The sequence below is a fragment of the Thermobia domestica genome, chromosome 3 (assembly GCF_964235325.1).
Source record: "Thermobia domestica chromosome 3, izTheDome1.hap1.1, whole genome shotgun sequence".
NCBI classification, from domain to species: Eukaryota; Metazoa; Arthropoda; class Insecta; order Zygentoma; family Lepismatidae; genus Thermobia; species Thermobia domestica.
Window position 1 is genome coordinate 27,160,395 of NC_137456.1, and position 16,886 is coordinate 27,177,280.

At 36.3% G+C, this 16,886-nt stretch overlaps 1 protein-coding gene across 2 annotated transcripts in view; it reads right to left on the reverse strand.

Annotated features, from left to right (window-relative positions):
• Positions 1 to 16,886, reverse strand: part of Mrtf (Myocardin-related transcription factor) — a 548,717-nt gene that overhangs the window by 439,516 nt on the left and 92,315 nt on the right. For both annotated transcript variants that reach the window (XM_081750581.1, XM_081750580.1), the window contains one exon: positions 626 to 708. The gene's annotated coding sequence lies outside the window, so the exon portion shown is untranslated. The remainder of the gene's footprint in view (positions 1 to 625; positions 709 to 16,886) is intronic.

The following is a 16,886-nucleotide window of genomic DNA, read 5'->3' on the forward strand; positions in this document are numbered from 1 at the left end:
GAGCGTTACACAAACGTAAACTTTTGAGGTAAGATATTTTTTAACGTGTATATGAATTCTCCAATTCAACATTTATATCCTGAATTTTATGTTCTGATACAATCTCTTTCTTTGTAAATCCAAAGGCCCTGGAGAAGGGGGGGGGGGCACCTCTCATAATTTGTACCTGAGAGATGTTGACGACCATCATTTTTGGATTGGCGAGTGCGTCTGACTTTGAAATTTTGCGCCCTGCTGTAAAGCATTAACAAAAGAACTTGTAAAATGAAATTTGGGCATATGCCTGTTGTATTGATAAATAAATAAATAAATAAATAAATAAAGTTGGTATCTGTTCTTGTAGTTCTTATTTCCAAACGAATTAACGAAGAAGCAAGTTTTTGATAGAAAGTCAAGTTTTCATTTTTCAGTCAGTTTCTGTTTTCCGTTTTTTTTTTTTAAAAAAAAAAAAAGAGCCGAAAAAACTTTTGTTTTTGGCCCATCACTAACTTATTCAAAGCAGGAACATCTTTTGTCCACACACAGCTTTGTACGATCCAGTATTTGCAAAGTATATTCCGTTCAATTATAACATTCGAGTGAGATCTACAATTACAAGAACAAGTACAAGAAGTATGTTACTTACCTAACTTTCTCATTGCCATCAAAAGATTTTACTGCGTTTTATAAAGTATTCGCGACACATTTTCAAGATGCATTTCAAAGAACCTGCAAACGAAACAAGAACTAATTAATTTAATGGATACACTTAATAAAAGTACACAACTACATTTCTTAATTGTGAGTAAATTCAAAGCCTCAGGGACGGCGAAATGCTCAACATATAAGAATAAAGCTTATACAGTAAAATGTGGTTTCTATGTAATTATTATTATTATTATTAATAATAATGTTATCTTCTACAGTAGTTTAAAAGCCACCACATTCTATTGGACCATCATATAAATATTATGTAGTATTAGAAGAGTACTGTGCAAGTTAAAATAAATATTTAACTAGAACAGATCAATTGCAAATGAAATAATTTGTATGGATCTCTCTACGTAATTAAATGAAACAATGCTACAGAAATATAGGTTGATACAACGACGATGTTTGATACCGTGTTACGCACCGAATAACAGTACCAACGTCACGGACCGTCAAGCCGAACAGTATACAAAAGCACATGACTCTATGAGTAACATGCCATATATAATAACAGACCTGTCGAAACGGGTTATTCTCTTGCATAATGCCCCTGTTTATAGAGATAGACTTGTGCAGATCATTATCCCAATTGCAGATGGGAAGCATTAGATCACCCTCCTATTACAGCTCAGGTATGTCCCCTATGATTATGATTGGTTATATTGTGAAATTAACTTGCTACGCTAGTAGGCAGAGCAATTTAGTACACAGGATTCGCTTTTCTTCCATAGCTTTTATTATAAAAGTCTTGTTATATACAAATATAACACACGAAGTTGACTATAATTCTGGCCCAAAGACTAATACAAAGTTGTCTATGTAGTTTGTCTGGGTAATAGATATCCCAAGGCCCAGGTAGACAAGATACCACTGTGATCCAGACAGGCTAAGTGGTAATGGTTTAGATATACTCAGTACTCCAAGCAAGCGAAAAGATGTTGAGGACAGGCAAGCTATGCGGGTAAGGAAATCCAGAGCTCCAGGTACGCTAAGTGGGAAGAAGATCTCAGAGCTCCTGACAAAATAAGAAGGGGGGATGACCAGACGCCGATGAAAGTCTTACGATTTGTTTTATACCCTCTTCTGGACAGCGGTGCCGCTAGTATTCCCCTTCTGTCACATGAACTGACGATTGTGAGGAAGCCTGTCGTCTTCACGTGGTTTTGTTTACAAACAGGGGTAAAGTAAGGGGGAACGCATGGGTACGCCGTCCCCCACCTTCAGAGTACGTACTGTGTCCCTCAGTTCCTAAATAATAACAATGGGCAAAGATAGGGGGACGGCGTGACGTTATCTCGCTACCTTTCCTGATTCACTTTTACCCCTGTTTAGAAATATAGACCACGTGTAGGATATTACAATCTATTTAGGAAACTGAAACGAAAGCTGTGTAATGTTGTGAAGAACGCAATGACAAAATAGCTCCATAAGGACCATTGGTGTGGAACCTTTAGATTTATACGTTATTATTACTAGTTATTCCCTCCAAGTCCTCAGCTCGTATTTAGCTACCGACCACTATTAGCCTGACTTTGAACTATCCGAAATATGCGTGAACAACAAACTGAGGTGTATTGCGTTTATAATAACGATTCAGAATATTTAAATAGTTTCGTCTTGATGTTTATGCAACCCATGACTCTCAAATGGTTTGAAGTTTGTATATTAATGTTACTCATGGAATGAGATGTTTTTGCATTACAAACAGGACTCATCAAGTGTGAAAATCTCGCAGCTAAAGGAACTAAGTGCAGACTTTTGTTTTCAATGTACGCCTCCCAGTCCTTACGAGAAAGACCTATACAACTGGGAAGTAAAATGATTTAATTTCGCCTTGTGAAAGTAGTTTCCTTCACCTTGAAATTACGTTATCTTGCTCGCTAGAAGGAACAATGCAATTAAACAAACTTTTTTTTTATTTATTTTCCTCTGGTGCTGCTTAATGAATCAGTTATCTTCTCACACACTCTGTGTTTTCCTTCCATTATACGAGGTGTGTTTTTTAAAGGAAATACCGTTTTTAAATTCGGCTGCTGTAGCGCTGCGGTTGGCATCTCCCGCAGGCGCGCTGTGTACCTACATCTGATGACAAGCCACAGATGCCATTACCGAAACATTCGGCCGTGGTTATGTTTATTTATGAGTAGTTAAAATACCTGCGTCGATTGAAAATCCCGCTGACTGTGAAATAAACTATGTGATTTGTTTTCTTAGTCTAAAGGGTGAAAGTGACTGAAATTCATCGCCAGATTGGTGAAATATAGGGAGAAAACATCGAAAACATTATAAGCGATGAAATAGTACGGAAATGGATTAGACCTTTTAAAAACGGCCACACGAATGTTCATGGTGAGAAGTGAAGCAGGCGTTCTTTTGTCATCACTGAAGACCTGGTGCAAAAAGTTGATGGAAACGTGAAAGAGACGTTTTACAATTTCGTCGTTATCTGATAACTTTCCTTCCATTATAACAAGCATCATTATTCAAGCCTTCCATTATAAGTTCAACAAGCATCTGGATGGTTACTGCCACGACGACGGTGATGAAGTTAAAACGGCTGTGTTTGCAGTGGTTGTCAAATCAGGCGGAAGACTTCTATGAGGATGGTATTCAAAAGCTTGTTCGATACGATAAGTGCCATAATATTGATGGAAACTATGTAGAAATGTATATTAAAGTACAGGCTTTCATGTCATAATACAATTGTTACGAAAAGTATACATAAAAAAAAAATCAAAATGGCACTTTAAAAACACGCCTCGTATCTTAGCCGTCGGGGTCGATGACATGATTCTATTATTCAACTCTCTTGAAGGTAAGATAATGCGGTAGGAAATTGACTATACTAAGAGAGTTGATCTTGCATGGCGGTCTATGCACCCGCCAACTTCATCGGGTAGAGATCCCGGACGTGGTTCGAAACTAGCGTTAATAGTACTCCCAGTCATTCATGATCTTGGTAGTGTTGAGTTGAGTTAATTTTGAGTTTAACGTCCCGTTCAGCAGCGACGTGGACCTACTGATTAACGTGGAATCCGAACCACATCTTGGTATTGTATAAGGACACAAAACAGAAGAATTTAAACTAATCCATTACATTTAATATCATGTTTCACAGGATGCAATTTCTTTTCAAACGGTGTTCAACTAGGAGGATCTGAAACTAAGGTTACAAGGCCGATATTTCTGAAGTTTCATCTCTTATTGAGGAATGAGGAGTGTGCGGTAATTGTAATATATGTAGTTGGCAACTGCGCAGTTTCAGTCACCCGCCAATTGCGGCACTAGTTGTAGCTACACACAAATGGTGCCTCGTTTGGAAAACTTGTCTTGCGAAGAAGTCCGTTCAGTTATTTGATTTCTGTGGGCGAAACATGCAACCACGGCTGAAATTCACCGGCACCTGGTGGAGATTTACGAAGAGACTGTAATGTCTTGTCAGTGTGTCGCAGAATGGTGTCGAAAGTTTGCGACTGATACAGAAAACGTCACTGACGAAGAGCGCAGCGCCGAGAGACCATCACGCTCTTGAAGCATTTTGCTGGAACATCATCAGCCACCCTCTCTACAGCCCGGACCTCGCTCCAAGCGAATTTCACCTGTTCCCACACTTGAAGGAGTACATTGGTGGTCGTCGCTTCGCTTCAGACGAGGAAGTGAAACAGTTCGTGGAAACGTGCCTCAACACTACGGATAGGATTTTTTTTTTTTTTTAAACCAGAAATCAAATCTTCAAACTCATCCCACGATGTGACGAGTGCCTCAATCGGAAATTATGTCGAAAAATAACTTTATGTATGTACTATCTGTTGGTTGTATGAATACACGTTTCACTTCTAGGTTTGTAAATTTACTTCCTGATCACCCTCATAACCAGCAGGTTTTCCTAGTTTTCAACACTGTTATTTTCTTTTCCTACTCTCCTTCTCCTTTACATTTTAATCTTCATTACCTAAGGCAATGATTCCCAACCGGTGTGTCGCACAACACCATGAGTTATCGCGAAATTTTATTATAATTTAAATAAAAACTAATATTGTCATCCTGATGACCTATAGGTCTAGACTTATACAACACATTTTGTCTTTACCATGAAGCTTTTAATAACGGGTTAAAATCAATTTTGACAGACTATATCAGTCGACAGCAGCGAAAATGTTTAATTTTACTTGCGGATATTAGGTACTATAGGGAAATTTGTGTTTATACTACTATAATTTACCATATCATTAATACAAAATGTAATGTGTGTCGCGATATCAGATTCTTTAGTTTCGTCAGTCCAAAAAAAAAAAAAAAAGTGACATTTTATAAGCTACTGGGCCTACTGGTGGTATTCCTACAATATTACAAAATAAAGTTATTATAATATAAGCTAAATTATATTGATCATTTTATACTTTATATTCTTTTTCATTGATACAAGTTTCTGAGAACTATGTATTTAGAAACATCCACTAAGGTTCTTTGCGCGCAGTTTATCTCGCTTCCTTAAGAAGTTTTCGATATGACAACGCAACAGTAATCTCTCACTAGTTACTCTACTAAAGCAAGAATCATGTAGTTATCAGCGCGTTCCCCTTCGCTCTACCTCCACCCAAAGCCTACGAATGGGCTGTCAAGTAATACAAGTTGCCTCAGATAAATCGGTTTCTTGAACATGAGCGAAAAGTAAAGGAAAATTATACGAGTAATAACATTGTATTTTTAGCGATTTCTGGGAATTGTCTCGGACATCTAGCCTCGTTCCGTAGCGGTTTGCGTCAACGCAAGGAAAATTTTGTGTTTTACAGTGTTTTGCGATAGTTGGCATAGCTTTCTTCACTATTTGCGTTTCGTTGCGAAGGCTCTTACAGATTAAGGCTCCTTCGTTGCTAATCGCCTATTTCAGCGTTATTACTCGAACAGCTTCCATTTACTCTGGTGAGTAGGGTTACCACCTATCCAATGCAAAATGTAGAGATACTTCATGCAACAATGAAGGCAGACATGTACGATCGTTTTTCTGTAATACTAAATCTTGCTAGTGAAGAGAAAATCATATCTATCTACTTGACAAAAGGAAAGTGTTTTTTTTTTCATATTCTGAAGGCTGTATAATAACGTGGAAACTAAACTCAAATAATAATAATAATAATAATAATGATAATGATAATAATAATAATAATAATAATAATAATAATAATAATAATAATAATAATGTACAGAATGTAGTGGTAGCCCAAGCCATGAAACCAGTATACGCCATTGCAAAAAATGTTGCAAATCACTGTCCTAAGGTACACAAAAATTGTCTGCTGTTCCAACTTTTCCACTTCGAACCAATTTCAACTTTTCTCTTGTGGAACACCCTTCTCTTCCTCACGCAGATGAAGGCCGAAGGGAGTAACCAATTGAATTGTTCTGTCCTTATTTACTTTTGTACTTTTGGAAAAACAAAATTTCTTTAAATTTAGAACTTTATCCAGATTGCAAGTTCGGAAACACGACGGTGTGGCCCTCGGAAGAAGGTGAATATAATCGGATGTAGTCGATAAATCGGTTGTATACTGTACACAAGTTAAGTTATAGATAACAATATTTAAAGTAAGTATACTAAGCAAGTGGCAGACTGTTATAGCTATGTAGCCTGAACGGACCATCCAACGACCATAATATCAATGAGAGCATATCATCTCAGTTGCAATTCATACAATCTTAATCCTTTCCACTTAACCTCGCATATATATACTAATGCAATTGCTTCTGTTTATCGTTGCAATACTATAGTAATATACCACTAAATAATCATACGTATACTTAATTAATATATTCAATCTTTTCAGAAACACTTATATTAGCCAACGGAGAAATCTGAATTACAACATAAGTGAATAAGTACATTGATAAGATTTAATGGACTGGTGATAAAACATCAGATGGTCAAGCGCACATGTCTTCAGAAATCATTTCTTGAACTATATATGTTGAATTTAAGAAGTACATCCGATATATTTTTGTACAACAAATGTTATCTTTAGGATTCCGAAAGGATATTATTTTATAGACACATCATTTTCACAGACCTCTTATGCCAAATCAAACAAATTAATTTCAAAGTAATTTGTCGTTATCTTTTCTTTTACGATGACTACACAATGTATCAAGGTATATTTTGTATCATTCTTGGTTACAAAACTTTCAAAGGTAATTTATATCTGCTAGAAAGTCCATTGTGCAGTATCCTAGGTGCAGATAAAGAATATCATATCCTATTACCAGAGACATTAATAAAAATGGAATATGAATTTCACTGCACATAAGTTAATTAACAAATAATAAATGAAAATAAACAAGTACAGATTGACATAATGTCGGCAAATAACAAATAATAAAATAAACATAAATCAGTAATAAAAGTGCACATTACAAAATTATTGTGAAACACTATTCAGTAAACGGATCGGCTCAAATGGTTCGTTACAGGTTGCGACGGGCTTAAGAGAAAAAAAATTGTTGCGAAAAATTAGAAAACATGTTTTTTACAAACATTTTAAAATCCTTATCAAGATATATTTCTAGATGTGCAAACGAAATTATACAGTTCAACATATGTATATAAGTATTTAACGACTATTAACAAGTTAAGAATTAAAACACAATAAAGCACAACTCTTAAATACGCGTATGACTATATAGGGTCCAATATACGTACTTAAGTATTAAGTAAATACGAAACAAAAAAAAAAAAATAAAACAGGGTTAACATAAGAATAAACATAAATTGTCATTTTCAATACACATGTTTTACTTCCATCTTCTTTCTTTTCCAAACTATCTTTTCTTTCCTTGTTGTATGCTTTCTTTTCCGAAACTTCCAATCTTTCTTAGAATTCCACGTCTCTTGTTTCTCCTTACAGTACTCTTCATTTTCTACTTCACATTTAATTTTCTTTCTTTTCACTTTGCGATGAACGATTCGTTTTCTCCGATTCAAATTTTTGTTCACATACTTCTTTACTTGTGATCTAATAAGTTTCCTTTCGACTAGCGCTTTTAGTTTCCTCTTCTTCTTGTGGTCATTCACTGTATTTCCACGTACTGCGTTCATTTAAAACTGAAGCCAAGATTTTCGCTTTCTTTTCTTCCAACTCACATTATGTTTCTTTCTCCTCCTTTTCACAGTTTGCCTCATTTCCATCTGAATTATGTTTTCTCCTTTTCCTCTTGTAGTTTTTCACAGCTTTCTCTAAATAAATATTCTGTAGATATGCTTCTTCCCACTTATTCAACTTTCGGCCAGTTTTCTTAACTGTTTTTTCACGAGATCTCTTACTGGTTGCATTACTTTCTTTAACAAACTTAGGTCCATTTACGTCCTTTCTGTCTTCAGGGAACTCAAAATTTCCTTTGCCATTGGTATCTTCTTCTAATTTCATTTCTACGTGATTTAGGTTCTGTTCTACATTCTCTCCCACATCACATTTAGTCACTTTATGCAAATTTTCTAGAATCATTGCAGTTCCGTTTCGCATTACTTCCACATTCATCCGTATTCCTGAATAAGGTTTTATATCTTCTACAGCACATTCCTTCAACTGACTTATTTCTGTTTCCTGTCTTTGAACTTTCGAACTAACGACCTCAATGTTTTCTTCCATAGAAACGATTTCTATCTTCAAATCTATGTGCCCATCTTCCCAACTTGTTCTATACTCGTCTTTCATTCCTTCTGATTGTGGTAAGAGATGGAAGTTGCTATTTCCATCGACCTGTGTTTCAGTTGACTCTTCTTCACTAAATAATTCCTTTAGACTGACAACTTCTTCATCTTTTAGTTGTAGTAATGTCAACGGACTATCATTTGACTGTTCGTCATTCATATGTCTTGTCGCTTTTGTCTGTTGTTCTCTTATAACATCTCCCATAGCCCGAACTTCCAGGCGCAGAGTTCGAAGTCCATCATGATACTTCTCTGCCTTGTCGACTACTTGACATAGCTTATTCAGAATCATTTGTAATGTAATTTCCTCTGTTTGCCCTGATGACGTACCATCAGTATTAATGTTTTTCTCGGCCATGTTTTGAGTAGCACCAATGCTCATGCTCTTCTCAACATGGTTTGTTTTTGACAGGGTTGTATGAGAGTTAATAGAGCCATTCAAATTGACCGATGCGTTACTCCGAGACAAACACAGTATGGACGCATTGTCTTCCACTCCGTCTCTGGGTGTTCTATTTTCAGTTTCACACCGGAGACATAGCCATTTTACTTCACTATCATCACTATGACTTAATGAATCACATTCCTCATTCATGCACTCAAAATGGTACCAAGACCCACAGCGACCACATATTATAGAGTTTACGGTTTCGTCACTCGATAATAAATTAGAATCGGACGCGCAACACTCATACTCATTGTCCTGCTTATTGGCACTGGAAAGTCTATGAAGCCTAACAGCCATTCCAATCTTCATAAAATATCCCCGGAATCCTAAGTAAACATAGGTGTAGTATTGAATTAGTTAGAACTTAAGCACTTCTTCGACGACAATACAACTCCCGTCTTAGTTTTTTAATCATAAAGTTGTTGCCAAATCAACCTGAAAAGTCCAGTTCACAGTCGCCATTTTGTGGTACTCCTTCTTCTAAGTTACAGGTTCGGAAACAAGACGGTGTGCCTTCAGAAGAAAGTGTCTAAATTGGATGTAGCTAACGAATTTGATAGATATCGTAGACAGTTATGCTAATCTAAATACCAATGAAAGGTATTCAGACGTGAATGAATTTTACATCCAATGTATTTTCGTACATCTAATGTTACCTGTAGATTCCGGAGAACATTGATTTAGAGATACATCATTTTTTTCTTTAAACTTTCTGGCAATAAATCTCTTACACAAAATATAAAAATCAAAAGAATAAATAATTGTAATTTATATCTTTAGATTATCATTTGTGGTTTAAAATTACACAAAATTATTTTCTAAATTATTTATAGTTTTGTTTTAAGACAATACATTATACATTACATATCTTCTTCTTCTTTAAACTTAATTACAAAAAATTTTCAAAGATTATTTATGTCAGAGAGACAATTTTATAACATAAACATGAGGTACTTAACAAGTAGTAAACTTAAATCCAACAGCACAGATAGACATAACGTCGGCATATTGAATAAACATAAACCAAACATTCAAACGTTAACATTGAAATAAAATGAACAAAGCTGAAACGGTCCGTTACACTCTTCATAGAGACTTATTATGTATATTACGTATAATATAATATATACGTATAATACTCCGGCTTATACGTATAATAGACTTGTGAGCAGTGGTGCTATTCTAATTTTTTAACAACTGATTCGTTCTCTCTTTCTCTCTTTTTATATATATATATATATATATATATATATATATATATATATATATATATATATATACAGGGTGAGTCAAAATAAGTGTTACAAGCCAATATCTCGCGAACTATACATCATATAAGAAAAATATTAAGAGACAATGTACAATACAGAGGGGCCTAAGAAATGAGTCAAACATTAGATTTCCCCCGCCCCCCATTTTGGGGGGAGGGGGGTGAACGTGAAATTTTCAAATGGGAACATAGGTCGAGTGATACCTCGTTCGAAAGAGCTTGAAAAATTGAACAATTTTTGTAGGAAACAATTTTTGATATGGGGCACCGTTTTCAAGATGGGCCCCAAAAATGGTCCTGTATCCGATAAAATTTCCAGTACTTATAAATAAGTGTTACAAGCCAATATCTCGCGAACTATACATCATATACGAAAAATATTAAGAGACAATGTACAATACAGAGGGGCCTAAGAAATGAGTCAAACACTGGGTTTCCCCCGCCCCCCAATTTGGGAGGAGGGGGGTGAACGTGAAATTTTCAAATGGGAACATAGGTCGAGTGATACCTCGTTCGAAAGAGCTTGAAAAATTGAACAATTCTTGTAGGAAACAATTTTTGATATGGGGCACCGTTTTCAAGATGGGCCCCAAAAATGGTCCTGTATCCGATAAAATTTCCAGTACTTATAAATAAGTGTTACAAGCCAATATCTCGCGAACTATACATCATATACGAAAAATATTAAGAGACAATGTACAATACAGAGAGGCCTAAGAAATGAGTCAAACATTAGGTTTCCCCCGCCCCCCATTTTTGGGGGGAGGGGGGTGAACGTGAAATTTTCAAATGGGAACATATTGTAGGTCGAGTGATACCTCGTTCGAAAGAGCTTGAAAAATTGAACAATTTTTGTAGGAAACAATTTTTGAAAATGGGCACCGTTTTCAAGATAGACCCCAAAATTGATCCTGTAAGAGATAAAATTTCTAGTACTTATAAATCGGAAACGGCTAAGTAGAAAAACATGAAACAAAAAATGAAAAAGGTAAACGCCATAGGCAACGTGGAATGGTGTTGTCGTGGTGCCCCAGGACCCCATCATGGGGCCCCGGGAACAATTTTAAAATTTCGAATCTGAATATAGGTCGAGTGATACCTTGTTTGATAGATTATGGAAAACCAAACAGCTTAGAAAAAAAATGTTTTGATTTCGGGCAAGCCTGTTACAAAATGGCCGCCGGAAATGGTTCCACATTCAGATAGAAAGTGCAGTGTTCAAACTGAGTGTTACAAGCCAATATCACGCGAATTATTGCATCAAATAAAAAGTGTTAAGAGTCCATGTACAATACAAACAGGCCTAAAAATATGTCGAACACGAGGTTCCATCATCATACTGTAAGTGAATAACAAGTAAAATTTTCAGAGGGAAAATCGACCTATAACGTAATAATAATAATAATAATAATAATAATAATAATAATAATAATAATAATAATAATAATAATAATAATAATAATAATAATAGTAATAATAATAATAATAATAATAATAATAATAATAATAATAATAAGAAGAAGAAGAAGAAGAAGAAGACGCAAAATAATAATAAAACTAGTAATAATAATAATAATATGAATGAAAATAATAAGACAATGAATAATACTAATACGTATGCGCAAAAAGACGTCGTTCCTCAATCACTACAATCCTATGAGAAAGGGATAGGAAGGTACCTATTAGGCCCTACTTGTAGGCAACATCTCAGCATGTGCCCAGTTAGAGTAAGGAAAGCCCGTCAATGTCATTGCCTGGGGAATGGAACCGATGGCCTTCGGAACATAGTACAACGATAACGTTGTATATTGCATTAACAATCTGTACCATCTTATAAAAAAAAAGGATCAGAGGCGAATTATTTGAGCCGTTTTATACAAAGAAAAGAAAGTTGCAAAGAAATATCTTTAGATTATTTTTGATCGTCAACTATTAATGTAATCGCTATGGAAACGTAATAAATGTAAGTGTAAGTGTGCAGACGTAGAAAGAACGGGATATAAACTTTGGTGATAAGTTTTCCGTATAAGTAAACGAACACTATCGTATTGATATTATTAGTTTGGGTAGCGTTTGAATAGAGCAATGGCGGTGTTTGATCATTGTGTAGATATGTTGCTGGTGTTGGGGGAATGTAGAAGAAACTATCGTAGCGCGGCACGAATGTATGCAATGCGCTATCCCCAACGCCAACAAACATCTCACATGGCATTTCTGCGATTGGAGAGACGTTTGCGGCAACATGGTAGTCTTGTCCGGGGACGAGGTAGGGGTCGTTACCACTCTGCAACCAATGAAGAACGTGCAACAGGAATATTGGCAGCAGTGCACGTAGACCCACATGTTACCACGAGATATCTCGCTCAGGCCAGTGGAGTTAGCCAAAGATCTGTAGTGCGTATTTTCCACGAGTACATGTTTCATCCGTATCATATCATCTTACATCAGGAACTATCTGGCAATGATTTTCATGCCAGATTGCAATTTTGTCTATGGTTGGAAGGTATGGAAAACAGACAGCGCAACTTCATATCCACCATCTTGTTTAGCGATGAAGCTACATTTACAAACACAGGACACGTAAATCGACATAATATGCATTATTGGGCTAGGGAAAATCCACTATGGCAGAGAGAAGTTGCTCATCAGCATCGGTGGTCTCTTAATGTATGGTGTGGCATCCTTGGTAACCATATCATTGGGCCATATTTTTTTGATGGACGTCTTACTGGTGATACCTATGCCGCATTTATCAGTGATGTACTATACCCGGAATTGTTAGAGAATATTCCTTTCGCTGAACGTATAAGAATGTGGTATCAACATGATGGTGCTCCAGCACACAACGCACGTCAGGTCAGAGCCTTATTGGACCACCGTATGGCGAATAAATGGATTGGGCGTCGAGGTCCTATTCACTGGCCTCCACGATCTCCTGACCTAACCCCACTTGATTTTTTCCTCTGGGGTTATGTTAAGGATCGGGTAATGTAAAACGTACCAACAACTACTGATGATATGAAGGCGCGTATCCAAGGTGTGTGTGCATCTATCACTCCAGAGATGCTACATGATGTACGAACATCCCTATGCCGCCGCTTACGGAGGTGTGTGGAGCAGGATGGAGGACATATCGAGCATCATTTGTAACATGGTAAGTGTAGAAATTATTTGCTTTACAGTGATTGAAATTACAATTTTTAACATCGCACATACCCGTAGAATTACTAAACGTTATCCTACTACTTTACAGGATATTAGGTTGTGGTAATGCTGTTGTGACAGGCTTGTCTGAAATCAAAACAACTTTTGTAGTAAGCTGTTTGGTATTTCACGATCTATCAAAGAGGTATCACTCGCCCTATATTGCGATTTGAAAATTCCATGTACACCCCTCCATACAAAAGCGGGACGAGGGAACTTCTTTAACACAAATTTCAGGCTTTCTGTATTGTACATTGACTCTTAACACTTTTCTTATTTGATGCGTAGTTCGTTGCGTTGATATTGGCGTGTAATACTCAAATTGAACACTGCACTTTCTATCTGAATGTGAAACCATTTTTGGCGGCCATTTTGAAACAGGCTTGCCCAAAATGAAAACAAATTTCGTACGAAGCTGTTTGGCTTTCCACGATCTATCAAACAAGGTATCACTCAACCTACAGGTATATTCCCATTAATAATTTTGAAATTGGTCCCGGAGCCCCATTACTAGGGCCCTGCGGACACCACGACAACATCATTCCACATTGCCTATGATGTTTCCGTTTTTTATTTTTTGTTTAATCGTTTCCTACTCATACGTTTCCGATTTATAAGTACTGGAAATTTTATCGGATACCGGACCATTTTTGGGGCCCATCTTGAAAACGGTGCCCCATATCAAAAATTGTTTCCTACAAAAAATGTTCAATTTTTCAAGCTCTTTCGAACGAGGTATCACTCGACCTATGTTCTCATTTGAAAATTTCACGTTTACCTCCCTCCCCCAAAATGGCGGACGGGGGAAACCTAATGTTTGACTCATTTCTTAGGCCCCTCTGTATTGTACATTGTCTCTTAATATTTTTCTTATATGATGTATAGTTCGCGAGATATTGGCTTGTAACACTTATTTTGACTCACCCTGTATATATATATATATATATATATATATATATATATATATATATATATATATATATATATATATATATATATATATAGAGAGAGAGAGAGAGAGAGAGAGAGATGTATCGGAGAGATATAGCAAACGGATAGGTAGATATATAGATATAATTCTCTTGTGACATGTAGCGACCTATACAGCATACAAATGGTGTGATGAAATTATGTTGCACTTCGAATATCTTGGAAACGAATAATCTAAGATAGATGGTTGTCAAAAAGTAATTTAAAGACCTTCATCCAGCAATGGATCGACAATTGTTAATAATGGTATGTATGAGTTTCAAATATAAATAACCCTCACTGCTTCACTCATATGATCCCAGTTCTCATTCTTGATATCTGACCATTTGAGATTAAGGAATAAACGTCTATACCTTCTTCTGAGAGATCATACTTAACCCTGTAGCTGTAGAAATTTTTAAGAATAAAGACACTTAAGATGGGTTGCCACGTTAGAAGAACTTGTAGCTGTCATAAAAAAAAAAAAAAAAAAAAAAAAAAAATAATAAATAAATCTTGAAACCCTACCATATTTCACCGTGTACGCATAGTCTTGAAAGGGTCATAAAACATTTTTTTCCATCTTGCGAGGAGTCGAACAGTGTCCAACTTTCTGGGACGTCTTGCTTGCTACCTGCTATCGCCCTCCCGCTGACATAAAGGAAAAACCAGTTTCGCCGCTTCCGAAACAACGGATTCTTTTGGACAGGGAGGGGGAGTGCGGCAAAATACACGTTTTTAATGAGGAGGTTAATTGTTTGTCCACTAGACTGCAGTGCTGCATGGGTGGTGATACCTTTCTTGCTTACAAGAAGTTGTAAAATCTAAACAGTAGATAGAAAGATCGGGTAGCAAGGTCTTTTTTTTATGACAGCTACAAGATTCATGTAAAGTGGAAACGTGGTCTTAAAATAAAATTTACCGTTCCCCCTGCCCTCCAGTAATCTTCTCGTATGTACAGAGCAAAGTAATGTACTTCAAATATGTCAATTGTTTTTGGTTGTGAAAAATTTGTATTCTACAAGCTCTCCCTTCCAGCTGAAATTTGTAATGCATACACTTGCTATGCTAATAGAAATGCAAAAGATGTAGAAATCTTATCTGCATAGTTTATTTTTGATTGCCGAAAATGGGTTCTGCAACGTGAAGTTGCCTCTGCCCATTTTGTTTTTGATATAAATTGTTTACAAATCCTGAACAAATGAAAATTTTATGAGAACAGTCGTCAACAAACAATCTGTATGGTTTAATTTTTAAATTCTGAAAACAGGTTCTGCCAGGTTTAAACACATACTTTGTTTGGCTTCTTTCTTTCACGCTTGGCTTGGTAATGTGTGTGTGTGTGTGTGTGTGTGTGTATGTAGGTTTGTCTCGGTATAACAAACGGTTTTGCGAACTCGAAATATTTTAACAACCGGTTCGCCCGAACCGGTGCGAACCGGCTGAATAGCATCACTGCTCGTGAGCAAATATCAAATTTTCGAACGTTGTAATACGAAATTTGGTACATCCTGTGTTGCGTTTGTTTTCTCATGCTAGAACCATCCATGCCTTCCTGTATATATCATCCCCACGCTTCCAAGTACTGTGTGTTTTGAGTATTACACATTTGATCAACATGGAACGAACGTAAAAGATCTCGTAGTAAATGCTGACGCTGCCTCAACTCATACACCAGTCGTTTTCTTCCTCTTCGGTACGTAGGGTAATAACTAGAGCCAAAATTCATGGCCAAGCAAGCAGTGCCGTATGATGGTGGGAGATGACTCATGTTAGTTGCAGAAACACGCTGACGCAAATGGCTTAGCAGCCAGAACAACTGGAAACCGTAAAATATTTTTTCTTCTACTTCTTTTTTTCGTTGACATTTCCGGCTCATGCTATTATTGTACGTGATTTCGTCATGATAGTAAAAAATTCGTCAAAAATGCAGGATTTTCTTTTTAAATGAACTCGCTGTTTTTACGGTTTTATCGGTACTGCAAAAGGCATTAACATGAAATCATGCTTACAAAATGTGATTCTGTAAAATTCCAGAAAAGTCATGAAAACTCTGGTCCACTGATAGTGTTATAGAGCCGTAGCAGCCTTTTCACCCTTTCGTCTTCCTCCAGCATTTTCGAGTGACCACTAATAGAACCATTTAGCACCAAAGTCATAAATTTTTTGCATGCTTTTTTGAAGGCCAGATAAATGAAAGTGGGGTTTTAAATATATAAATATACCGTTTGGAAAACACGTTTGGAATTTCTAAAACCCACTGCTGACTTTATAAGGCGGTGAACTTTAGTGTGTCGTTACCAAATATGGTTAACTCTTGCTTACTATGATTGGCATTTCTATTGTTGTGATAAGATGTGTAATATTATATATATATATATATATATATATATATATATATATATATATATATATATATATATATATAGGGTGTTTCAGATAAAACGTCCAGTGCTTATAAATCCGAAACGGCTGAGAATAAAAAGATGAAACGAAAACTGAGATAGGAAAATGTCATAGGGCGCACGACATGGTGTTGTCGTGGTGACCCATAGGGCCCTCCTTCAAGGGGGCCCAGGGGCCAACTTCAAATTTTCAAATGG